Raw genomic sequence first — 27,558 nt, forward strand, 5'->3', positions numbered from 1 at the left:
TGTGTAGTTAGCTGCAGTGCATCATCAGTGACCTGGAGATGGAATTTGGCTCAGCCTCCCACAACCAGATGGGCAAAACGTGAAGTCTCCAGGCATGTAGCAAAGAAGTTAAAAAAGAGACATAAAAATCTGTGCTTGAATCTTCAGCAAACTGACTTAAAAAAAATATTTCAGAGGATGAATTGTCCCAAGAAGCCACTCCTTACTTCTGTACATCAGCGAGGATGCAGCCCGTTGTTTGGTTTTAAACAGGGTGGACACCCAAAGCTTTTCTGCGCAGTCCCGTATTTTCTCCTCTCTCATGGAAGTAAGAACTTTGTGGTGCAATGCATTCTGTAGAAAAACTAAATATGCCAGCAGGATGTTATTACCCATCCTGTGGTAATTTTAGCCTAAAACATTTTGTGTTTACTCTACTCACAGTCTCCTCTGAAAGGGCTGCTAGGTGTGCAAGCTCTCCCTTTAATATTTCTTTCCCTTTTATTTCAGTTTCTACATGCTTAGGTTATTTCAGAGGAAGGAAGAACAGCAGATTGTGATTTAGAGACTACTGCTGAAATACTGGCATTATTTGTCTAAACCACCCATTAGTTCCTTCTTGTCAACTTTAAGATGCCTTTTTATTTCTTTTTGTCAGGTAAATGTTAACAGGAGGTTTATTATTAATCACCTTTGGGTTTTCATAAGAGTTTGTATTATTCACATCAACTGTGTGTGTTGCAAGGCTCCTTTATTTTCACTATTTAGATCCAAATTATTCATAACTTGAGTTTTGGCTAAGCCGAAGCCAAACTGAAATAGATAAGATTTGCTTCAAAAGGGAACCTCAAAAGGCTTCCATTTAAGTCTGATTAGGTTACAAGTATCACCTACTTGGATGATGAAATGTGTGCAGATGAGAGACATGAGTTATTGTGCTTCAGGGTCAAGAAGAAACATTAACCGTATGATGTTGAATTTCAGGAGATAATTCATCCATTGCAGAAGTTCAAAAAATCCTCACGGCCTGCTCTTTTTTTGTGGTAAATTTGTGTCACAGTGAAGCTTATTCTTACTGTGGCAAGGAGCAAAACGGGGGCTTAAAAGCTGGTCTTATCATCTGATGCACAAATGTCAGAAAGGAGACAAATGGCTTCTTTTCCAAGATTTCAGCCAATGCTTGGACACTCCTGTGAAAAGCACTGCTGTTTGTGAACAGAAACAAACTGGAAGGAGCGCTCTGATATTTTGGTATCAAAGGCTGGTTAGTATCTTGATGGTGACATGCCCAATGACTTCCACGTATTTCTCTGTCCGCAGCACAGATCTCACGTTCACTGTGTAGATACCAGCAGCAGCAACAGCTGCAGAACAGACAGGACCTGCTCAGGATCCTTTCTAAATGAAAAGGGGTTGCGGAAGAGCCGACTCTGAGTAACGTGTGAAAGAGAGACAGTAAATCCAGGCCCTGCTGCTGCCCGGTTCTGCGACAGATCTCCCAAGTCATCTTCTCTCAGTGTGCTTCAGAGTACGTGCTGAAGATGACAACTCCTTCATACAGTCACAGTGGGAGGAAGCCGTGAAGGGGAAGGAGAAGAACTGAGGGTACAGATGCAACCACTCCAACAGCTCCCAAACATCAACACCATGAGAGAGCCTCCAAAGGGACAGGTCCATGGGCAGAAATATTCAGCATCACCTGCCAGGATTGGTTTCATAATTAGGCCTTGGCATCCTTCTGGGGAGGAGGTTGTTTCTGTATTTCTGATTATCCTTCAGCTCCTGTTCCTGAACTGGAGGAATGCCTCCTTGCCTTGTCTTCTTCATATCCCTCTGCTATGCGCACACGCAGACACGCACACGCACACATGCACGCACAAACTGATTTGCATTTGGGATGTGGATTACAGGGGGATTCTGTTCAAAAACCTAGAGGGACCTGTGCTCTCAGGCCTGTCTCTTCAGAGCACTAATTCCCCCCTCCCTCTTTTGCTATGTTTGCCAGTGGAAAAAATTAGCAAACCCTATTTATAAATATTTTTGCCTCTTGGCCCTCTGCCTAATGCTGCGCTATTAAGGCTGTCGTTCCACTAAACAATTGCCAAATGTTTTTGCATGCATGCATTGGCTTGCATCTGAGTTCAGACATTCTTATTCCACCAACAGCCACCCTTCGCTTAATTCAAGGTGAATGCTCTAGACTTCGAGCTTGTCAGAAAATTTCCCCATTATTACACCACTAAAATATATTATCCCAGCAACAATAGTAAAATTCCTCCACTAAGACGTTTTCCTGCAAACAGTTTTTCTGTCCCAGCCTCTCCTTTTATGACAGAAAAGGCTCTGCTCGCATGGGAGCAGCGTGCCCCAAAGCCTTACACTTACACCAGACGAGGTCAAAGAGGCTGTAGCCAGTGAGACCTCAGTGGAATCTGGGTACCTAATTCCAAAACCATGTCCTGGAGAAACGTTTTCTTAGCTGGAGCCTGATCCCGGAGACAAGTAATCTCCATTTCTGCATGCCCAAAGACGTCTGAGCAGCTTAGTGTCTAAGCCGAGTTGCGATCAAGGAACAAAATATTTCTCCTCCTCTTTCCCCTGAGGCTCTTGACTCAGTAACCATTCTCAGAGCACATTTTCAGGATTCTCCTCCCTCCAAAAGACAGTGGTGACCAACACTTTCTTTTAAAGTAGAGAATGAAGTAGCGGTCCACGTTCACCTTCCTGCCCTCATCCTTTTTCTTTACACCCCTGTTGGTTAGAGCACTGGCCTAGAATGGTAGGTACCTGCTTTCCCCTCTCTCTGCCTGCAGGGACTCAGTCTCCTGGGATTCCCTTAAGCAGCATCCAGCTGGGGACCAGATGTCCACCTAGCCTTGTTCCTCACCACCCATGCTGAACCTGGGCCAGTATTGCTCAAAGGACTATATTACATATGCCCCGTTTGAAGGATCACTGCCAGAAGGAATTATTTCTTTCTGCCTTTTCTAGTCAGTGGAGAAGTCTCTTGGTTCTACTCCGTTCCTGTACTGGCTATTTTGATTAAGGATTGACACTTCAGTGTTTGGTGAGAGGTTAGCAAGGGTGATGGTAATGCTACGTGCTTCAACATGTGCCATCAACATACACAGCCCATGCGTGGCCTCACCTTTCTGTTGTGCATCAGGTGGGCACTCAGGCAAAATACAGACTGTATGCACAAATGATAGCAACTCTGTCCATAAAAGGAAACTTCACAGTTGCTCGTTCACACTTCTAATTCCTGTCCAAGTACTTGCCTGCTTCTGTGTATGGTGTTGGGTCCCAAATGCAAGGGTGGTACAGTTTACTAGCGTTTCAACAGCAGCTGAAACAGACGGTGATAAATGGATGCTGAAGAGCAGTCAAAGAAAGCAAGTTTCATATCTGTGATTGCAAATGGTAGCATGGGAAATGGGATTCTGAAACAACAAAAGAAAGATTTATGTCTCTAATGAAAACAGCTCCAATGTCAGATACAGCATAACTTCCCAGACAAGATAAAAACACGAGAATTGTTTCCAGAAATTACTCAGTGAAAAATTCTGAAGAACAAATGCAACTGAGAATACTGCTCGAACAGTTTGCGAATAGGAAAAAAGGAGGTCATAACAGATTTATTAATCATTATGTTTTATGCATCTAGCTGTACTAGCAATGCAATACAATAAATCAAAGCACAGCCAAGATTTCCTCCACACTGTTTGGTCAGCGAACCTTCATCCTGGCCTGAGGCACTGCTGGTTTTAGGCCAGTCCTGCCAAGCTCAACGGTGTTTCTAGGATCGTGAAGTGCCAATATACAAGGTCCGGATGGTCTTCAGGAAGAGCATTCCAGCACTTGATTTCTTGTCTCTGCAGCTGAAAACCAATGGTATAGGAGATATGACTACAGACACTTAAAATCTTGCCTGTGTAGTCTAACCTAGCTAGTTTATAGTTAACCCTAAGAGCGCAGGTGAGCCATGCAACCTTTAGTTCAGGCAACTGCACAGAGCACAACACTTTGAAGGACCGCTGACTCCCATCCCAAACACGCACCAAAGCCCAGTGCTTGTCCCTTCCCTGCTCTCGTAGCTCAGGCTGGCACATGTGGATATCGCAGCTCTTCCTTTGCTGTGTAAACATGTCTTGTATCATCACCTTCTTGGCCCTCTGGTTTGTCACCACATCCAACTGCACTGATTTAACCCTACATCTGCCCTCAGGAGGGAGGGGACGAGTTGAAACATACTCCTCATTTTATTTGTCTGTTCAGAAGTAACAAACACTGAGCAACCGATCACACTTATCTAGACAAAGCTTTGCTTTCTGGGGTTGGATGAACATGTATTTTCTCATGAACTCCCTCACTCTTGCTTGTCAGACACTAATGTGAATATTCGTCTTGACCAGGAGAATAACAAAGCTTGTTGTCCAGATGTAAGTACATCCGGTAGGCAGATTGCAACATGAGCAATTAAGTTGGATTCTTGACATGCTGGGCACTTCCTAAGTGCCCACTTGATGACGAACCATGCCAGGACAGGCTGTGAAGACGCAGTCTGGAGACAGCCATGAAGACTATTGACCATCTTGGTCTTGACCATCCTGTCCATCTGTTCAAACTCTGTTCCAGGACTGTGTCTCTAATTGATCAGTGACAACTTAAGACACAAGTTTGTGATCTTTAGATTTAAACTAAGAAATTTTATGACGTTGCAAGAGTCAGTGACAGTACACTGCAACTGGGTAAGGTTTAAATATTGCTTTACAGTCGCAGGAGCAAAAAGACCCCCAGAGCCTCTTTTTATTATATTTCCAGATCATGCCACAAAACCCTAAGATTATGAGGATGGAGAATATTTTCAGAATACATGCAAAAATCTCCTGGAGTCTTGTATACTCACTGTGAAAGAAACACAGTCAGTCTTAGCAGAGCTTAGAGTCAAACCTTATTCTGTAGCTAACTCTCCTAGCCTTGCCTGAGTTGCCCCATGGTGACCAATTGCCTTTAATCAATGAAAAGGAAGCAGGCAGATATCCACTTTGCCAGCTCCATCATTAACTCTTTTTTATGGGTGCTGCCAGACCCTGCACACACCTTGGGCCAAGTCTCCGTCGCACCCAAGAAGTGGAATTTAACCTTCCTGGTGACCTAATCATGGCATCATCACAAATGAGGTCTTGTAACTTTGTGCTGCAGGGCACTAAAGCCAAACCAGCCTTTACGTTTCATTTCTGCATAAAAACAACACTGGCGTAATTGTCCTTGCTGGAAAGGGAGGTGACTTAATGCCTGTGAACTGGGTAAAGCTCTGTAACCTCTCCCCATCTCCGTTCAAACACTCTTCCTAACCCAGTGGGGTAGAGACAACTGTGCTGGAGGTGGTTCAGCACAGTTCAAAAAAACAACTGTTAAATATCATCAGCTGTTGAATACATGTGGCTAGCAAGACCCTGCTCCATCCTTGCTGCTTCCTCATTCTTCCCAGACTCAGGCTGTGCACCGTTTCAGGTCTCCCTTCCCAAATCCCTTAGGGTTACAACCATGAAAGCTGAATCCCACCTTCCCCAGAACCAATGTCCTTCATCTTTCTTGAGGAACATGTGTCACCTCTGTGTTTTAAGGCTGAGATAGAGCCCAGAGGCCCAAATCAGGCTCGGTGTGAGCACGTGGCCTAAGGGAGTCTGCCCAGCGCCGCTTGCGATGTGATGAAATGAGGCAGACAGAGACAGATGGGCTATACACCGCCAGCGTGTCGAAGGTGCAAGTCAACGCTGCTTTTAAATAAATCTTTCCCCCTCCTCACAGAAATGCTGTGTCCAAGGGTCCTCCACAGCCGTTTTCAACAACTTCAGGAGAGGCATCCCACCACCATGTCCCTTTACAGCGTTCACTTTTAAACATGTCCCCAAGCTGTATTATTACTTAAAAAACAGAATGTGAGGTTTTGTAAGTAAATGACATTAATTCATTTCCTTTGCAGGAGGGGAAGGGATGAAGTCTGGGGGACCTGCCCATGGCTTAAGCACTAGTTTTATGGTCCAGGATGTAGCTACCCCCTTTCATGCTATTTCTTTTTCAGGCCTAAATCAATCTATCTCAACCCTCAGTTACCCTCCACACACACATCATATAGAGCCCAGAATGACAGATGGTCATTCAGACTAACTGACTGGGAACAGTTTTGAAAGGTTTTTTTCCTCTGCCAGCCCAGGTCACACCATAGCTGTATGCACGAGCCTCCACCATCAGCTGTTAGCTGGCTGTGAAATGGAGCGACTACATGATGTACCCCAGCCAGCTGCAGCTCAGTGATACAGCACAGCATTAAAGAAAAATAGTGGAGTGCCTGGGATGCTTTAGCATATAAAACACTTCCCACCAAATGCAGCTCGAAAAAGGTAAAGTGAAATGGAAAGGGTACAAACGGCCATGAGTGAGGCATTAAATCAGCCAGCTCTGGACTCCTTTTTCAACGTTACTGCAATGCGGCTTCTGAAACAAAAAGATTGCATTGAGTTAGTGCAAGTGGAAAATTAGTTCTCTAACCAAAAAAAAAGCAGGGGGAGGGGGGAGCTGTGAGGGAAAGATTCTTTTAAATAATTTTTTTTTTCCTTAATTGGAGAATTGAAAAAAGAAGTTAGAGGTTGGCAAATTTTTGTGAAAACATTTCAATAGCCAAAGCCAAATACTGGCTTTAGTTCACTCTACCAATGACAATACCCTCTGAAAAATGTCAATAATATGAGAAAAAGTTATTTTTGTTTTCATTTTCCACAAAAAAGCCTCGTCTTGAGTGTAACTCTCATTTCAGCCTGTGCTGGTCACAAGTTCCATAGGCAGATACTCTCTCGCTCAGATGACCCCCCTCCACTAAAACCTTCCTGGGGAAGGGAAAACAAGACAAAGCAATGGGAGGAAGAGAGGGGCAGCACGGGAGTCCCAGTGAGGGACAGGACAGAAGGGGATGCTGGATGAAGAAAGAGGAGGAAAGGGCCCAGCAAAATGCTGTGGAGAGAGCAGGAAGGGTGAAAGAATGAACAGGATCATTTTTTCTCCCATTACAACAAAAATTTTCTTTTCTTCATCTGTTGTAGGAAGCCCAACAGCTTTATGCTTTAAGTGGTAAAGATAAAGGCGGAGAAAGAAAACAGAGTAAAATAAGTTGTACCAGGTCACAGCCTGTTTCACCTTCTGAATCCAAGTCCTCCCCTTTGTCCACACTATTCTAGGTTTAACTGTCATTTACTGGTCTCCGACTGTCCATTAGCTTCCTAAGGAGCCCTTAGACAACGAGATGGCAATGAAAATTTCGAGTGAAACCAATTTAACATTGCTGTGTTTGAGAAAGCTATAAAATACCAGGAAGTATCGCTTTAAAATGCTACAAAATCCATTGCTTTGAGGAGGTCTGGCATACAAGGCAGAGAACAGCCTTGGTTCTAAGAACTGATCTGCCTAAAGTTTTCGTGACACAGCTACAGAAAGCTAGCAGTCCACGCTGCTCTTTGATGTGCCAAGAAAGATCTAGTATTTTGAAAATGTCTGCCCACATACAGTAGTTCAGAGAAGAGCTGTTTGGAAACAGAGGGTTCAAGAGTTGTGAGATATTTGCAGAAAAAATAATTTTCTGTAGTAGGCTTCTTCCAGAATGCAACGGGTAAACAACGAGCCTGTATTAAAGAAACTGAAGCAGAAAATTTTTCAGAGATCCAAAATGCACTGTTTTGTTTGCAAAATATTACTTCTTCCCTCGAAAATAAATGTCAAATTGGGATGAAGACACTTAGCCTATGTGTAGTATTGACTATTTCTTCCCTAATATGCCTATAAAATTTATCCTTCAAGGTGTCCTTGTCACAAAACCATCCAACCATGACAGGTAACCGAAGGGCTATGGGTGAAAACAAACGCAATAGCCGTTCCTAGCACATCGCCTTCTCTGTAAGCTCCCTTAGTCCTGCCTGGGCAGACGGGCAGCAGTCCAACACTGCTGCCACAGAATCTTCTCACGGAGCTGCTAGCAGAGCTTGTTGGCTGTCAAAGACCTGGCTTGGAAGCGATTGGCCAAGTGGCTGCAACACGGCAGAGCCTGGAGTGCGTTAGGCATGAAGTATGTACCAATTCTTTGGAGGGCAAGGAGGTCACAAAACCCCATCGCCGCTTGGCTGCCCAACTGACCTGAGAGTGTCCCCACAAGCTCTGGTGGCTTGTGGGACACATGGGTGAGAAGTTTTCTTTGTCTTTGCCTTGGGCCTGTGAGCACACGGCAGACCGTACCTGGTACACCGGGTTCCTCCTGGAAAGGGTACATTTGCTTCTCTTGAAAGCTCTGCAAGAAGCAGCGGTGACCTGCAGCCATTTGTGCCAAGCTGAGTGATGTGCCAGTGGCACACTGGGGAAGAAACGAGGCAGCAGGCTCTGCTGAGGACACCATCACCCTGACAGCTGGGGTGATCCTTTATGCCAGCGATAGCCCTGCTTGGAAACCAAATGGTGAGCTCTTTGTTTCACCACCAAACAGTCCTTCAGCAGTCGGAGACCTGAGCATTTCAGCATACAACTTCTGGAGTCCGGAGGTGGTCCAGATCTGGACTACAGCATGCAGATGTCCTTTTGGAGCTGTGGAGCCAGGGGACTGTGTCTAGCTCAAGTAGGAATCTTCTAAGCAAACTTACTTCTGACTAAGTGATTCCAGACTGCAAATCATAAAAACTTAAATCATTCATTTAGCCACAGAAAGAATCACAGGAAATACTTTTTAATGTTTTACACGGACATTTTATTTAACTGCATTTCCCCCCTTTTTCTTTTTTTCCATGAATCTTGCAAATGAACATGCATTTCCCAAAAAGATTTCCGTAGGTTTTCACAGAAAGTGAATCTACCACTGCTGACTGCGGGTACTCTTGGTGGAAATCTCAGGGTTGCACTCATGTAACCATGGAACAGAAATGACATTTTGACTATCTAAATGCTCGTAGGCAAACTACAAATAAATGATTATTCACAGAAGTTATGGGCAGTATTATTTCAAACAACAAACACATTCAAGAACATCCAGGCAGGCTCACAAATAGTTTGCAAACAGAAAAAAGGCCAAACACTTCCATTCAGTTACTTGCTGTAGATTATTCACGCAGCTCTAATAACAGTCCCCTGTCTCCATGAGCCTGCATCAGATGCGGTCCAAAACTGAGATGGTGGTGAAAGCTCCCGCTCTATCGTTATGAAAACCCATTGTTAAAGCTCTTTTTGCCCATTCATTTCTACAAACAAAAGCAAAGGATGGGATTTTCTTCACAGGGGTTGGTCTGGAGTTGCTTCATTTCAGTGGTATGCAGATATTTTCACTGTGGTTTTACAGGGTGACCAGGAACACCTGCTAACTTTAAAAGAAAAGCACAAAATCCCTGCAAAGCAATTTTTTTTTTTCATCCTGTAATGATCTGGTTCTTACATTATGACAGCAAACACAGCTTGCGACTAACATTGTTTGGACACTGTAAAAAAAACAGTAATTGCTGTTGACCGGCGGCTGGCTGCACAGTGTATGACAAATGGCCTACCAACGGCTACACGTAGCGCAGCCACCAGGCTCTTGGCCAAACACCGTCAATGGCTCACAGCTTCCCACCATCACTCCTCAGAGGTGGCAGCCGCCTCCCAGCTGCTCCCCCTTCGCTTGCTGATGCCATGAAATACTCTCACACCATACTTGGGCCTCAGCCAGCTAGGATGCACACCATGAACATCCTTCATGCTGGGCTTGTTCAGCCTGAAGAAGAGAAGGCTGCGAGGGGACCTTATAAATGTTTATAAATATCTCAAGGGTGGGTGTCAGGAGGATGGGGCCAAACACTTTTCACTGGTGCCCAGCGACAGGACAAGGGGCAATGGGCACAAACTGAGGCACAGGAAGTTCCAGCTGAACACGAGGAAGAACTTCTTCACTCTGAGGGTGACGGAGCACTGAAACAGGCTGCCCAGGGAGGTTGTGGATTCTCCTTCTCTGGAGATATTCAAGACCCTCCTGGACAAGGTCCTGTGCAGCCTGCTGTAGGTGACCCTGCTTTGGCAGGGGGTTGGACTGGGTGACCCACAGAGGTCCCTTCCAAGCCCCAACATTCTGTGATTCTGTGATTCAGTCAAAAGCTTTAGGCCCTGTCTCCCAAGCTAGGGAGCTGGAAAAGAGCCCTACCAGCCCCGGGGGGTGCCCAGCCAGGTTGCTCTCTCTGCAGGCACCTGAGGGTGTTGATTCCCCTGGTTCAAGCCCTTCCTCTTCTCCCTTGGTAGTCAGCATGGCTAAAGAAACTCATTTGGGCTGGTGGTACACATTGCTATTTGCCTTGAATTTATCTTTTTCCTAGAGGGGTTGGTCACATCTTCACATCTCCTTCAGCTCAGGAGTTTTCAACAGCAACTCATCTGCATGACTGCCACTTATGGGTCAGTTTGGAAGCTGTACATATCTATATGGGAGCCGGGTGGCCATATTACCATAGCCCTAGACCCAAACTCACATTACATGATGTGCTCTTCACACCAAAGCAGTAGAGTTATACGGCTTCTGTACCAGCTCTGGTTAAAGCCTGGCCCACGAGCAGATGCTGAGCACCGTCTGTAGCAGACATTGCCTGCAGGGGCCATCTTTGTCTGAAGGATTTGCTATTGTGCCTTAATTAAATGCCACACAAGTCTACAGTTGTTTCCTGCAAGAAGTAAACTGATGCATCTGCGCTGAGCTCTTAAACAGATGCCTCTGTGCTGCCAGCCAGGATGCCAACAGCATTTTGGGGGGGTCTGCCCATCCGTGCAAGCCTATGAGGGAATATGTAAGTCATCAGAGGTCAAGTCAAGGGTGCACGTTTGTCCAAGTCAGTCATACAGCACTTTAATTATTCTTTTGGACTCACATGGGTGAAATTCAAAGGCATCCCTGTGCTGCGCGTCAGCTGGGTTGGTACAAGAGATGGAGACATGCAGGTGCGTGAAGGGCTGATGGGGATGTGCCCTGCCTCAGCCAGCTCCTGGAAGGCACTTCAGAAAAATGCCATTCACTTATGTTTATTTAAACAACACCTCTGTATGTCTTCTGTTTCTCATACAGCCCAACTCAGTGTGCCAGCTTTACATGTTATGTATGGAAAATCCACGGTGGTTCTCCATATCCAGGAAGGAACACCATGAACTCGTCTGTTTGGGGGATGAGCCACATGCCAGCCCAGCTGAGAGTGTCCATGCAGGCTCTCACTCATAGGTTCAGCCAGTTCAAGTTCAAATCACTGCCACCTTCAGGTGAGGAGATCTGGTGTGCTTGCAGCAAAAATCATATTGGATTACTCTAGAGGGAACCACGCAGGGGCTTTGAGAACACTTTTTCCTCCCACCAGCATTTTGGAGTACGGACTGCCCTTCTAGGACAACAGTTGCCTGAGATGGTAATGCTTGTAACTTGCTCTGATCAAGGATGGAATCTATCCATCAAAGCAGCCACACTTGCATGGACGTTATGACTTAAGGGTGGAAACTCTGCCCTGTTCAATTAGACCATATCTGTGCATGAGAAGGAGGCCCACAAGCTGTTCCTTGGGCTTTTTGCTCTGTGTTTCTGCAAGAGGGGATGGTGACGGAGACTGGGAGGCACTCCATGTGCTCCAGCAGGACAGGCAGCACCATTAGAGAAGACAATTGCTCGTTCTCCAACAAGTCTTCATGAACAATGGAGCAGGCGGTGTTAAAAACGTGTTGACTTGTTGAGATTCATCTCAAGTCCCTGCTAGAGCTAGGCTTTTACGAGCTGGCATGTTTTAAAGAGAATCAAATTACATGCCAAATCGTGTTTAAAATCATAGTCAGGCCAATGCATTTTCTAATAGGGCTTGTTTTCTTTGCTCTTACCTGCTGGAACAAGCAAACCAGTTTTAGCGCAAGCTGCAAGGTTACTGCATCAAAACCTCAATATGGGACCTTGCAGGAGACCCACACCTTATTCACAGCAAAGGGAAAAAGAGGTGAGGAGTGAGGAAAACAGAAAGAGAGCTCACAGGAACGTCATGTCTGATGCCTTGGGCTGGGGCTTCGCCTCCTGCGCACTGCTGACACAGCTTTTTGATAACAGTTTCATCTCAGTTAAGTCATGGACACATAAACAAACGAAAACTACTTACCCAAAAATATTTCAGACCTTGAAGCTCTGGGATGAAGGCACAGGAAAGGTTTTTCACAACATATATCACCAAAAGAAACGGTTCTTTGCTGGTTTTGTATTAAAGCCATCTTTGCTCTTCTGCTACTCTCCTGAACAAAGGGCAGCCACAAAGGCATCGCTGCTGCCCATCTTCTCGTCTGCCTCTTGGCCTGGCCCATGAACAGCTTTTGTGTAACCGGGGCTGGGCACATTGTCTGCTCCAACACAACACTCTGGAAATCAAATCCTAATTGTCACTGAAAAAATAATCTGTTAACTTGAGGAGCAAATGTTTTCACACAATGACTGTCACAAAAATGAAAGCCTTTCAGAAGAAAGTTAGGAAATGTTAGGTTTTGACCAAAAGTATTTAATGAGGAAAGCAGGCTTTTCCTAAAATTACTCATTTAGCCAAAACCTTCAGTTTCCAATCAAAAAAATTAGCAGTGAAACACCCAGGCAACAAAAATTCATATTAGGCTCCAAATAGTCTCTCTGTGTCAAGGGAGCTGGAGATGCAGTAAAATGACCTGTGAGATCAGCAACAACAAGTAAATATTTAACACAGCGAGGCCGTTCGGGAGCTGCCGTGGAAGAGAAACCCCTCCCTCCCCAGCCAGCACCCAGCAGCTCTTCAGTGGCGAAGCCAGCGCCAGGCAGTGGGGTGTTTGGGTCCTTTCAAAGTACCGTAATTACACCGAATAGCAAACCAGTTTGGACAGGACAGAGCAGCTCTATATGGAGCTCTTCTCCTCCATTGCTTCCTTTTGCCAGAAGAAGGACAGCTGCCCCGGGGATGTGGTGGGACAGCTGAGTTTTGGAGCACAGCATCACAGGGGCAGGCACTAAAACCTTTGTAAACTGCATGGGCAGCATAAAATACTCAAACATACACACATAGGGGAACCGTGTGATGTTGCCTAGCCACTTCCAGCTCGATCAGCAAGCGCAGGGTCTCAGAAGGGGGAGGAAAAGGAAAGCAACCTTTAATTTCTGAGCTGCGTAAAGCCTGCTCCCTTCCTCAGCTCCAGGACTGAACACAAGGCTCCCCCTGCTGAGCCTGCCACACAACTGGTGCCTGCTGGATCCAGCACGCCGAGGTGGTTTCCAACATCTTACCACCTCCTGTGCCTTCATCTTACCTTCTAGCCTGAGGTGGGTGGAAGGCCACAGAGGAACCATAGAATCACAGAATGGTTTGGGTTGGAAGGGACCTTTCAAAGTCATCTAGCCAACCGCCTTGCAACGAGCAGGGACATCTTCAACTAGACCAGGTTTCTCAGAGCCCCATCTAACCTGGCCTTGAGTGTTTCCAGGATGGGGCCTCTGCCACCCCTCTGGGCAACCTGATCCAGTGTTTCACCACCTTCATCATAAAGAAGGAGCCAAAGGAGGACCTCTCACCTTGCTCCATCGTTGGGGAATAAGGAGATACAGGTGCAGAACAGGTCAGCACTGACTCCAGGGGAAAATTTTCTTCAGATGAATGCGTATGCGTGTATGTATACACTATACCATGAACACTTGCACATCTCCAAAGTTTTATTAAAGATTGTTTGTGCAGTTTCAGTGAAGGATGTTGTCTGGGCTGAGGAACTGCCAGCAACTGCTCAAAAGCTCCTCCAGTTCACTGCAGAGATGCTATTACCAAGACAGGAATAAAATGGTCCCTTAGCTTCAAAGCAGATTTTGAGGGCTTCTGTATCAGATGCAGAACAAAACAAGTGTTGTCCCAGCGGGAAGCTGAAATGTGACATGAACTGGCAATTTTATTTTGAGCAACCATTGTGATTTTTCCATGTTACCTCAGAAAAAGGCTGAACAAAAAGTAAGAATAACCTGTTGTACATGCACAGGTCTTTTTTCTCACCTGTATGTTACTCCCCACTCAGCTACACTTCTTCAAAACTGTACTCTCTTGGTCTCAGAGCCTGAAGTTTCTACATATCCTCCATTTCCATCCTTCTTATAGCGTGGCTTTTCAAAGCGCTGTCCTTCATTAGTCCTCACTAATAAAAATAAGTCTGCCTTCCCCCTTCAAAAATACATTCTTATCTTCCCACATCCCATAAAAGACCTTGTAGTTACACCTTCCCTTCCCTATTTCCCCTGTAACCATGCCCAGGTCTGCCAATTTCCATTTCTAGCAGATAATCTAACTAATCTCTGTAAGAAAAATCTCATGCCTAGGGTTACCAGGAAATCCACTCGAGGTGTTAAGACCCATATTGGCTTCTTTCTCTCCTGAAGTCAAGCATTTGGTGCCCACGAGTGAAGTGGATTAATCCCATGCCTGCTACAGGGTACACTACGGTGGAGTAGAGCTCCAAAGTGCTGTTACCTGTAAGAGTGCTGCTGCAGGACCCAAAGGTGTCTGTGACCCCTCCCGTGGACAGCAGCAAGGCTCCTGCTGGTGTACTCATCCCTCACGCTCTGACATGTCAAGAGAAATCTCCAGAAGGTGCTGCGATTTTTTTATTATTTTGTGAAGGCTATTTGAGCAGGTGACGGATTCCTGTCATTTTTTAATAGGCTTCCCGACACAGAATCACAGAATCACAGAATCACAGAATAGTAGGGGTTGGAAGGGACCTCTGTGGGTCACCCAGTCCAACCCTCCTGCCCAAGCAGGGTCACCTACAGCAGGCTGCACAGGACCTTGTCCAGGCGGGTCTTGAATATCTCCAGAGAAGGAGACTCCACAACCTCCCTGGGCAGCCTGGGCCAGTGCTCCGTCACCCTCAGAGGGAAGAAGTTCTTCCTCATGTTCAGACGGAACTTCCTCTGCTTCAGTTTGTGCCCATTGCCCCTTGTCCTGTCACTGGGCACCACTGAAAAGAGCTTGGCCCCATCCTCCTGACACCCACCCTGGAGATATTTATAAACATTTATAAGGTCCCCTCGCAGCCTTCTCTTCTTCAGGCTGAACAAGCCCAGCTCCCTCAGCCTCTCCTCGTAGGGGAGATGTTCCAGTCCCCTCACCATCCTTGTAGCCCTCCCCTGGACTCTTTCCAGCAGCTCTTCATCTTTCTTGAAGTGGGGAGCCCAGAACTGGACACAGTACTCCAGATGGGGCCTCACCAGGGCAGTGTAGAGGGGAAGGAGAACCTCCCTCGTCCTGCTGGCCACACTCTTCTTGATGCACCCCAGGATTCCATTGGCTTTCTTGGCAGCCAGGGCACACTGCTGGCTCATGGTTAACCTCCATTCCTCAGGCCCAGACCTTCAAAGCTCAGTGCTGTAGCAGTGCCCTGTCTGTCAGCTGGACAGGTTTCCCCCCAAAATCCATCAAGGTGGCTCCGTAGCCGGAGAGGCAGAGTAGGAGCAGCCTTTTTGCCTGTCCCCTACCCCGCAGCCTGGCTGAGCACGTCCTCTCTGTCTCTAGCCCTCCCTCACTCCGTTTCCAAAACATATACTCTCTTGTTTAAAAATCCAGCTCTGGGAACTTAATAGTAAATAGTATTGTTCTGCCTATATTTTGCCACCACAGTAAGAAGGTTTCAGAAAATATTTATATTTATGTTGACACTATGGCTCCTAAGTTTCCCTATCTGTATCTTAAAAAAGAGGGAGCTGAGGCACAGAGGGATTAGGGGCTATAGTTAGACCGCCTACGGTAGCATCTACAAGAGACTTATATTTCTGTGATGCCTAATTCGGATGACTGAAGCAGTGTTTAAACCTCCTGTTCCCAGGGCTGCCAGGCCTTGGTTCCCTGCAAGTCAGCAAAAAGAAGCAGAGTTGTGTCCAGTTCCCTTCTCTGGGTAAGCAGCGTGAGTGTTGGGTCTCAACACACCACACCACCTCCCTCACCAAGTAAAGAAGTCATCTCGTGCCTGGAAAGCAGGACAAACGTCCCTGTCCCAGGGCACAATATCACTGTTCCTACTGCATTTTAATGGTTTGAGTCGGGTGTGAAACAAGCCTTGTGCCACAGCCCTGGGACACCAGTGGGTGATTATCATCAGCTTTGTTTTACGAATGGGTGAACAAAGACCTGTGAGATGAGGCCATCTACCCAAGACAACGCTGTATCAGCAAAGTCAGAATGGGGTGAACTTGTCTGAAACAGCTGGGGGACTTTAGATTGCTACAAGAGTTAGGAGCTCAGTATGTTTTAACCAGTCACAAAACTCCCTCCTGCATAGACCCACTGAGCAAAACCCCACCAAACATCCCTTCCCTCTGTCACATTACTGCCCTTGCAGTCCATCCGCCCTGCATTAGTTTGGCACGTTTTTCCTCTGCATTTCACCAGGGTTTTCTCCAGGTGGGATGCCCGGGAGATAGGCTGGTGGCCCTGGGAACATCCTGACTCCTGCTGACTGGGGTGAGGAGTGCACAGGGCTTGGGAAGGGGGGGGAGATTGGAAGGGCAAGACCAGGCTGCCCGGGAAGGCTCTGGAGTCCCCGTCCTTGGAGACATGGAAAACTGGAAAACTTGACTGGACATGGCCCTGCACAGCCTGCTCGAGGTGGCCACACTTGAGCGGGAGGTTGGACCAGATGACCTCTGGAGGCTCCCTCCAACCTCAGGCATTTATGATGGTGTGAAGGAAGGAGGGAGTGAAGGAGAGGAAGGACACAACTTCTGGCTGCCAAGGGACCAAGGAGAGCCAAACGCTGCCAACGAGGGTCTTCCCACCTCTGAACTGTTGAGCAGCTCACATGTTCAGCCTCACAGGGTCCAAATTAAAACAGTCATGAAAGGCTGACATGCCTATGTACACCCAGGGCCTTGCTCTTCTGTAACTGCAAAGCCTCCACGCCTGCTCTCCTCCTCCAGAAGTCCCCCATAAGCACCTCTGTTATGGTCCTGTCCCTTTCACACCACTGTCCCACCACTGGTTATCTACCCTGCAAGAGCCATGCCCTGCTCTCAGGCCCTTCCACAAGCCACTGGCAAGCAGTGCATACGTGGGCCTGATTCCGCATCCCTGTACAATAAGAAAAGTGCTGTCATACTTTATATATAATGGCTGACATGCAGATTTTTTAAGTGGCATGTTACAAAGACAATGTCTCTACGTTAGCCCCTGGGAGCCCTTCTCTCCTTGATGCCCAACATTTTGGTACCTCAGCTCTTCGGTGCCCTGGGCCCTACCTATGCCATGTCGAAGCACCAGAGACAAACCATTTTCAATCACTTCCAATAAGATTATTCATCGTTCCCATCTGCAGAGACTTGTACTTCACAGGCCATGTGCATCTACACAGATTTCAGGCACATTGCCTGAAAAAATGCGCCATCCAGTGTAGGTGGAAGGGTAGGATTTAACCTTCCATGAATTGACAGTTTAAGGGAGGGCTAAACACTTCAAAAGAGTGAAGTCTGCAGTGTTAGATCTACAGTCTTGTACAGCAAAAAAACCCCAGTCACCTAATCTACCTCATTTCATGAAAGAGCCCATTAAGGATACTTCCTTCCTGTCCTCTTCCCTGAAGTGCTCACGTGCTAAGTGACACGCAGGAGAAAGTACAGGAAAAAGGGCCAGACAGTATTAACTGCAACAGGGGAGACATCCATCTCAATTTTCCTTTCCTGAGAATTTTTAAATTCCCATCGCTTCATTGCTGCAGAGCACCGGCTAGCACAAACCAGCGCAGCACCATCGATCTCAGTGAAGCTTCGGTTTGTTTGCAAAACAAGGCTGGAGACGCTGGTATCAGCTGACGTCTTTCTGAATCATGCTGGTTTGGAAGAAGAGAAATAGCATTTTCATCATGAAACACATGCTGAATTTCACCAGAATGTGTAGGCCCCGGAGGAGGAGGTAGTGTGGGACCTGGCTTGCTGGGATGACGCAAGTAATTCAATCCATGGTCCCAGCACACGGTTTCCAGCAGCGAGCTGAGCCGTTAGAGATTTGTCCACTGCTTTTAAAGCCAGTACACACACACGGAGCATGCACAGTGGTCATGTAGCTAACGTGCCTTTTTTGTTTCAGAGGTGGCAACCCTAAACCAGCCTTAACTATGACCCTGACTACATATAATGCTTTTTAACCGGCTTCATGTATAGTCCCTCAGCACCAATATTCTTACACATCCAGCAATTTCTCATCTTAAGTAATGCCTCGCTTGGTCTTCCTTATTCCTCCTATGAACTTCCCATCTGATAAGCATTAAAATTCAGGCAAAAAAATAGAAAACCTGCTCCTGCAAGAACAGTCTGGCCGTCGGTAGTGACTCCTCGTGGCTCTTGGCTCCCCTTCCCAGTTATGAGGCTGAGGGAGGGGAAGAGGCGAGAGATGCCAAATTTTGCCCTCATATGTGCGCACCTTCAGATGCTGATGTTAGCAGGATTTGCATACGAGGACAGAAGTCAGCCCGGTGTCCTTCTGTTCATGGCATTCAAGGTGTCTTGAAACAGGCATCGCCTGCTGCTCAGCTACAGTAAGCCCAGCTGTGATATTTTTGTCTTGCTTATGGAAGCTGAAGTAGAGCTGAACTACATAGAAACAGGCAGGCGTACAATGGTGTAAATGAGAGCAGAGTCTGGGCCCCTCTTACAAAAGCAAATCCATAACCCCCTCTAAAAACAGAGAAACGTGGTGTAAGAAGCCAGCCCCAGAAGTGCTACTAGAAAAGAGGAGGAAGGGTTGGTCGGAGGTGTTGGATTTCACTCTGTCTTGATTGAATTTTTCCTGAAACTCCTCATCTGCTGCACCTTTTCATTTAATCCCAAGGCCAACTTCTGCTCTCCGATACCACGGAGTCAGTCCAAAGTTACTCTACGTATTTCAGGGCGCCTACTCCAGATTTAAACTTAGTACAGAATTTAGCCCTGTTTAACACATCACCACCTCCCCGGCTTGCCAGCTGTCACCCAGCACAGCACATTTGTTTAATCTACAGCTGCTGGTGTCTGGACATTCCTCCACTAAAAAATCCTCCCTAACCGAGGTCTGGTTATAGCAGTGCAGGCATCTCCGGCCCTCGGTGCCCAGCAGATGAATCATAGAATGCTTTGGGTTGGAAGGGACCTTTAGAGGTCATCTAGCCCAATCCCCCTGCAGTGAGCAGGGACATCTTCAACCAGCCCAGGGTGCTCCTAGCCCCGTCCAACCTGGCCTTGAACGTTTCTAGGGATGGGGCATCAACCACCTCTCTGGTCTTTAGCAAGTGGCCTGGAGAGTTTTAGTACAAGGAATGGGTGTATTTATGTGAAACAAGGAAGACAAATGAGACAGCAAGGCCTCTCAAAGAGCTACCACTTTCTACAGCCAGACACTGAGAAGTCAGTCCTAAATAAGCACTGTGGAAGCCTGGTTGTGGTCAGCACTGTCGTTGCCTAGATGATGTGCTGGCACCGATGACTATTCAGGCTCCTGCCTCTGCACTGACAGCCTTGAGTTCACCACCTCTACTCAAGGGAAGAAGGAGTTCACCCAAAGGGCGATGACGAACAGCTCATTGAAGCTGTTATCATTCTTTGGTTTGCTAGGTGGGGCTCCAAATTCAGGCGGCTAATTTCGCAGTCAGAACGGGAGGAGTTGTGAACAACCCCGCTGCGGAATCCCCACTGCTTGGTGACTCTCCTTTCTGCCTCCAGAGCAGAAAAACCAGCCGGGAGAGGCTGGTGGACATCTCGGCAGCTTCCCCCGGCATGGAGAGCCCGAGGCCGCGGGAGGGCAGCATTGATTTTTCTTTCGAAGCGCCGAGCCTGGGATCGCAGATAAATTCATTCTTCAGGGGGCAAGCGTTTGTTTAAAGAGCGATCGCGCAAAACTGAAGCTGGTTTTTGTCTTGGTGAAACTGTGAAAAATTACAACTGAGCATCACTAAGAAAGTGTAAGCGCAGCCTGGGCAGAGTTCTGGTGCGCAGACACAGCTCTCTTCCCCGGTTTATAAATGTCCATGGTGCAGCCTTCTCAGCTGGAGTCCTGCGACAAGGAACGGGTCCCCTTGAACATCGCTGTCCCAAAAGCGAACTGACTATAGACAGTGACTAGCAATAGCCACCTGCAGCCACTGTTTTCTCTGTCTTTTTGGAGTACGTAGCTCTCTCGTGTGGTTTTATGCATAGGTGAGCGTTGCCTGCTATGACAGTGAAAATCTGTTGGAGGTGGAAGTCCATCTCGTGTGTGTCCTCCCCCAGCCCCTCGCCAAGGCAAGCTGGGAGCTGCCAGGGCACTGACAGAGCCGTTACTGAGCTGCACACTGCTGTGAGCTCTCCCAGTTCCTGGCAGCATTTCAGAAGGTGGCTCAAGGAGCAAAACCTGAACCCCTCACAGGGGGGATTAATGAGCTGGACGCCGAGCTGATGCACCAGAGATGAATTTACATCCCAAGTGCCTCCTCGCCAAATCCACCTCGTGCTCTGTGAGCAGAAGGGGTCATCCTGGTTATTGCCACCCCCCAAAGCCTCGTTGCCCCCAGCTTGGCACAGAGTCAAAGCTGATGTCCCCACAGTCACCCCCAGCTTCCTGCACTGGTGGGGCCCCCGTTCTCCCTTTGGCGCTGGGATTTGGTACTCACAGCCACCGCTTTGCCCAGGGAAGACAAAGGGCCTGAGTCCAGCAGCGCTGCTGCTGACACTTCAAAGGGACAACTCCTTTTTGGCCCTTCCCAGCAAGGTAGGATTCAAGCTAAGGGCTCTAGTACTTCACAAATAACCTCAGAGTTTGTTGCACAGTGGGGGAAAAGAAATTACCATATCTGTTCAAGTAAGAAAATCTGGTGTCCCTAGTGAGTGGCAGATGATGGCTATTTTTATGATAGGCATAAATAACAATGTCACACTCATTTTTAAGAGCAAATTCAGGGGTGAAGAGAAACAACAGGCAATATGTGGCAAAACTTGCCGTCCGTTCTCGAGGCTTGTCTGTCTTTGGTTATATCTTTGTTTGAGATCATTTCCCTTCTTTTTTTTTTTACAATGGTAAAACTAAGCCAGAAAAGAAGTTGACTTTCTAACAACACATTCTGGTCCAGCCACAAGGCTTCCTATCTCCTGCTCTCCCAGAAACATATTTCACAACTGAAGTAACATTGAATCCACGAACTGAGCGTTCTGCAGTCAGCAAAAGTGGCTGGAGTCTCCAAACTTTGTGCACAGCTTTCTGACACAGAAGTTACTTGTTTTGCTAGTCGAGAGTTATAACAATATGGCATTTATAAGTAGTTCATAAAAGACTGATGGATAAGCACGACACGCATATCAGCAGAATTTATCATGGGTGGTGTGAGAACATCAGTCAAGGGTGTCTTATGAGTTGTTGTAAGCAACCCTTTGACCTTTTGGACTCTGTAAGAATTGAGTCATCAGTTATTAACCCTGTAATAATTTATTTATGTACGTAACTTAAAGATAAAGCCTGACCTTGCTTCCTTTGCGTAACTCAAGCAGACAATTCCAGAGTAGGAAATGATTTCCCTGCTGAAGTCAGTGGGAGTCTTTTTGTTGGTTTTAATGAGACTGCCATCAAGCTGAAGGCAAGCTTGCCTGTAGCACTTCTTGGGTGTATTTTCCTCATTAAAGCCATTTGATTGCATCTTTTGGAGGGAGGAGACGGACCTGATTTTCCAGCTATTGTTGTCAGCCAGGTTTGACCAGAGGAATGTGAACAAGGATAACTGGAGCATACAGGACTCCTAAGCCATATGTCAGATTTGCTGGAAGAACTCCATCACAGCAGAGAGAAGTGTCTACACATTTAAAAAGGAAGAATGAGACAGAAGTAGGTAAGCTGAGAAGGTTACTGGGGCCGCATGTGGGTTCAAGCTGTGTAGGGAAGTCTCTGGCCCCCCTTCACCGAAGCAGAGACAAGCCGCCGACTATAACAAGGCAAGGATTTTACAAACAATATCTAAAAATAGCCAATGCATTAAATGTGAACTTGTAAAAATGCTTATGGGAGTGTTTTTATGAGGAATCTTTCCAGTTCAGATTTTCTTGCTGGGAAAACTCCAGAAATCCATGTTAGTAGTTGTTCAAAAATGTAAGATCTCCTATTTCTGCATTTGCCTAGGCCAAGTGAGAAGCATGCTTTCTGTGTTGACCAGGTTGAGAAAGGCTCAATTTACAGCTCTACCAACAGCTAATATTTCACTTCCTTTTTCTTTTGTTTCCCCAGGCAGAGGATAGAGCTCATAACAATTGAGCCTACATCTTGGAAATACATTTAAGCATTACTCTCTTCAACACAGCAAGCCTATGCTGGAAGTAAAGCTAACACCCCATTTTCAGGACACTTCAGCACTGAAGGGACTGATAACCTTCATTGCCTGCCCGTAAGGCTTGGTCTCCTGAATGCCTGCTTCATTTTTGGCTCACTGGGTAAAATTGTATGTAAAAGTCTTCGCTGTGTGAAAGATGCTGAGGACCAAGGGCTGCTGTTTCATAGGACGTGGCTAGCTCATTAGTTTTGTGGCTACAGTGGGTCTGTGCACCGTAAGAGACAGATTATTTGTTTAAATGCTTGTCCTTGGGCACCTGCCCACAGCACTGAACCAGGCAGACGCCTGTGCTGCTGTGGCAGCCTGTGGCACGTATTTCAGGGCTGGAAACAGCCCCCATCTGACTATGGGGGTGTGCAGCCAGGGCATGTAACACAGCAGCTAAAGACCACCTCCTTCGTATGCACACACACCTTCCTCCCCACAGAATCACAGAATGTTCGGGGTTGGAAGGGACCTCTGTGGGTCACCCAGTCCAACTCCCTGCCAAAGCAGGGTCACCTACAGCAGGCTGCACAGGACCTTGTCCAGGCAGGTCTGGAATATCTCCAGAGAAGGAGACTCCACAGCCCCTCTGGGCAGCCTGTGCCAGGGCTCCATCACCCTCAGAGGGAAGAAGTTCTTCCTCATGTTCAGCTGGAGCTTCCTCTGCTTCAGTTTGTACCCATTGCCCCTTGTCCTGTCGCTGGGCACCACTGAAAAGAGTCTGGCCCCGTCCTCCTGACACCCACCCTTGAGATATTTAGAAGCATTTATTAGGTCCCCTTTCAGCCTTCTCTTCTTCAGGCTGAATAAGCCCAGCTCCCTCAGCCTCTCCTCATAGGAGAGATGCTCCAGTCCCCTCATCATCCTCGTAGCCCTCCGCTGGACTCTCTCTCCCCATATCCCTGTAAAATTAGACCTGCCCTTGGGAAGAGTATTACATTTCACGGTGTTGTTCTGTAGCCAGTTCATGCTTCTGCAGCCTGGAGGAGCAATGCTGCTATAAAGCCGGGTTAGCGCTGTGGGAAACCAACCCTGCCTATCGATTAGTACGTTAAACTTCTAATGGGGGTATTTCTAAAAAGAGCCTTGGAAGCCTGCAGTGGACCACTCTTCTTACCTGAAGGTAGGCAGATCAAAGCAATTCATAGATTTGGGGTTCTGTGGGGGTTGTTTTGTTTTGTTTGACTTTGTTTGGCTTAAGGCAAGCTCACATCACCAGTTGTGGTCCACATAGGGCCTCTAAACTAAGCTCTGGTTCTTTGATTTGCTGTATCTACAATAGATCATTTCTGTCATCTCTTTTTCACTAATTCAAAGAAAAAAAAAAAAGATTGCTCTGTAGCAGGAAAATAAGGCCTCTTTTTTTGCTCTGCTAAGTAGCGGGTAGGTACCCAAACAATCAAAAAAAGATCTCCCATTTAGTCTTGAAAAAATAAATAGAAAATGTTCAAATTCAGAAGCGTGTATCAGATTAAAGTAACAAATTGTGACTCCATTTTCCTTCTCACTGGATTAGCCATTCTTCCTGTGCTTGCCATAGCATCCTTTACAGTGCTCTCCCTTGTTGAAGGATCCCTGACTGGCATCACCCGAAATTCTTTCTGTCCTGTTCCTGCTGTCCTGACTTTGACACCGCTGTGTGATTGGAAACTGTCGCTAAGAGGCACGGGATCAGTGTCTCCAGGGAAATGAGTTCCTCTTTAAAGCAGGTACGGATCTTACCGCTGCTTATGAGTGAATGCTTCTGTATCAGTCCTCCCCCCATTTGAAATCTATGCTTTAATTGAAGAATGTAGGAGAAGTGGCGGCCACAGACACAGAAATCTGTCTCATCCCAGCTGCACTCTGCATGCAGGTCACCTGAAATGTCAGCTGCTAGAATGCATAATACAGTATATTAACTTCAAGGGCTAGTGAATGCTGCTTTGCATGCAATGCTTGGGGAGGAGACAAAGAAAACTACTTCATATTAAGCTTTGATTAAACAGAAACCTAGGCATTCCCCCCCTTTTCTGAACACAAATAAGAGTGAGTCATATTTCCTCTGAGCAACTTACTATTTCCTACCTCAAGAGGAGATAAGATGTCCCCAGAGCTTGTTATCTCAGAATTTCACTTTCTCTTCATGGGGCTGTGCTCAGGGGCCTTACAGGGCAGTAACTACAGCAGTAGCTTTAGCTTCAGCTGAGCTGTGGGACATTTCTCACTACTCTTGAACAACTGTTGGGATTTAAACAGGTGACAACAACAAACAAGAGCAAAAAACCCCAGCCCACGATGGCCTACCCATTAGGGGCACAATTCACACCAGACCTGGAAGTCCTGAGGGATCCCATCTGAGGTATGCCAAGTCCCCCATCCATCCCTCCGATAAAGTGAGGCTGAAATGCAGCGTTCTTAGGGAACATGGAGTCATTCACGCACTGGACCGAGTTCTCAAATCTTGGCTCTAATCCCTGAGCCAAGTTCAGCCTTAGGACAGCCAGTGGAGACATGTTTAACTGGTAATGGGTTGGGCTTCACCACATGGCTTCAGTGAAGTCACCCTGAATTCACTTCAGTGCTCCTGAGCAGAATTTGGTCCGGAGAGGTTAAATGTTGTGTCCCAAACTGCACATCTGTGGCATTAACCGAGGCAGGAATTTAAGACTTGACTTTTTCTTGTGCAATCTCAGCTGCCTTCAGCTCCCCAGGGCTAGTGACCTTTGCCTACTGAGCTCCAGAGCTTGGTCCCACTGAGCCAAATGTGAAGGGTCAGGATGGAGTAGAGTTTGGCCCCATGCATAAATCACAACTGCTTTCCCACTGCTTAACCCTACAAACACAGACCCCGTACGCACCGTGTGGAGTACCTCAGGCATAAAGGTCCCAATACACAACATGCTGTGTATTTTGATTTACACCTATTACCTCATTTCTCTTTGTATGATTTATTTTTCTGCCCCCCTCCAAGCAAGCTTTCTAGCACTGAGCACACAGAGTGCCTTTTTGTCCCCAGGCAGGTGTCAGTTGGGGGACCTGACGTCTCTGTCCAAGTTTGTCTCTGGATTCATTGACAGGAATAAAAGATTCTTTAATACCAGGAATGTGACAGGTGTCAAAGAACAAATCTGAGATTTACTTCCAGCTTTGGTCAAACAAATGCACAATTCAGAACAGATCAACGCTGAGCAAAAATCACTTTGCCCCATGAAAGCGGTTCCAAAATAATCAACAGCAGCTGTGACTCTGGCAACCACTGACATCTGATTTGGGACAACCTGGGTCAACTCAGGAGAAACGTGAGCCAACACGTAGGTCTTGTCAGAGAAACAAGTCCCCCAATAATGAGAACAAGTGATGTTCCAGGCTCTCTGGAAATGCTCAATGAGGTGTACATCCTCTTCTAGTTTATCAGTACTGAAGAGGTGTAGCCAGATTTCATAAAGGCTTGATTAATTCAGCAGCCACTAGAGCAGATAATGCGAGCTAAGCTCATGAGAAACTAATATCACTACATATTTCAAGCTTTGACCCTGAAGTCTGTGTGGCAACAAAGAGAAAATGAACTCCCAAAACCACTGTCAGGTTTTTATGCCTTCTTCCAAAACATTGTGCGTTTACCGCTGCCAAAGGCTGCATCCCTAAGCTAGAGGAACGGTTGTGTCAGTCAGTCCAGCGGGTTCCATGTCCCTGTGCAACACCTTCCTTTACCCACCTTCACTGTCAGTGAAACCCAGCTTGAAAGAAGGTGAAAAGTAAGATTATCTTTCTCTGACATGAATAATCACAGGGTGAAAAAAACAGAAAAAAAAAGGAAACTTGCTGGGAAGAACCAGCAAAGCTTGGAATACACAATGTGAAATACCTGGAAATGCAGCTGGTGTGCAGTCAAGCTGCCGTTCCCATCGCCATCCTCTACCTGGGCAAGGATACATGGCAGATGCATTTGGAAAATCATACTCCCACCCCAAACTTCATAGAGTTACTGTCTTGCTTATAAAGATGCCTTTCACTGAACTCTGGCACAGTGCTTTCTCCAAGAGTTCTCCCAAACTTCAACTGTTCTGAGCTCAGATAATTTTCTGAAAGTGATGCGGCTTATTGATTTAGGAGAGTTTAGATCTATTTAGCACTTTTCCAAACATTTGTTCAATCTCCCCTCAAATTCACATGAATTTCTGCACCCACAATGTCCTTTGGCAAGGAGCCCCGTAGTGTGTTCTGAACCAGGTTCCTTCATCTGATGCCCCCTTCCAAGTTCTTCTAGTGCAAGGTGAACAGGCAGTCCCTATTCACACTCTTCACACCATTCACTCTATCAAATCTGCCCACAACTTACCCATTTCTAACTGGGTCCTCATCTGTTTGAACCTTTCTTTGTGTAGAAGCTGTTCCATATTTCTGACTTGATTCCTGGCATACCTGCTCCACTGCATGTAATGTAGCTTAAAAATATAAAATATAGGAAATGAAACTATACCGCAGTAATTACTCAGAAAAAAAATGCTGTTTATTGCAATGTTCTTCCTTGAAAGTAGCTTTCAATAAGCAGCTGTACTTTTCCCTCACTGCCTTAAAGACACCAAGCAAAAAATTATAAAAATATAGTTGGGCTTCTCCACTGCAGAATGAGGGAAAACAAGGATTAATACCCAGCCTTTGAGTCAGACTTTGTTGGTTCAGCTTACCTGTGCCCCTAATGAGAACTCCTGAAACAGCAGAAATCTGCACATCAGACAATTTCCTTGGTTAGCTCCCGGGCAGAAAGTTTGTCAGGACTGAAACGACGCTTTCCTTCCTTCGACTTACAGTGTCACGTAGTTTACGAAGCCGTTGTACTTCCGTGGGACAAATGTTTGTGAGAGATTGCTCGCTGAAATTTGGGGAGGGTTGTTATTACTCTGCCTTGCTGAATAAAGTGCAGGTGGCAGAGAACGTAAGGAAGTGGTGTCAGTGCCATTCCCCATAAAATAAAGAAAAAAGGGTGCTAAATGGGGGGACCAGACAGTTTGATTTCTCTTCTTTTCTGAACGAGTTTCGGTATCTACACGGGAATTGCAAGAGGAAAAAGAGCAGAGATTCCCAGAGGCGGCTAATTAAATATTCTCCCCACCTCCTCCCCCCCTGTTCACTGGCTCCCTTTCTCCCAGCCGGCGGGGTCGCATGGCGACCACCGGCGAAACAAAGCATCCTCTGCGGCAGCCGCACCTCGCCATGGCAACCGGGACGTCAGCGCCG

General features: G+C 46.7%; 1 long non-coding RNA gene across 1 annotated transcript; it reads right to left on the reverse strand.

Moving 5' to 3' along the window:
* Positions 1 to 3,701: 3,701 nt before the first annotated feature.
* Positions 3,702 to 27,407, reverse strand: LOC142360531 (uncharacterized). The gene is made up of 3 exons (XR_012763130.1): positions 27,009 to 27,407; positions 6,411 to 6,477; positions 3,702 to 3,857 (listed from the first exon to the last, which is right to left on the reverse strand). It is a non-coding gene; the product is annotated as an uncharacterized LOC142360531 (long non-coding RNA).
* Between the last annotated feature and the right edge of the window lie 151 nt (positions 27,408 to 27,558).

The sequence above is a fragment of the Opisthocomus hoazin genome, chromosome 1 (genome assembly GCF_030867145.1).
Source record: "Opisthocomus hoazin isolate bOpiHoa1 chromosome 1, bOpiHoa1.hap1, whole genome shotgun sequence".
Taxonomy (NCBI): domain Eukaryota; kingdom Metazoa; phylum Chordata; class Aves; order Opisthocomiformes; family Opisthocomidae; genus Opisthocomus; species Opisthocomus hoazin.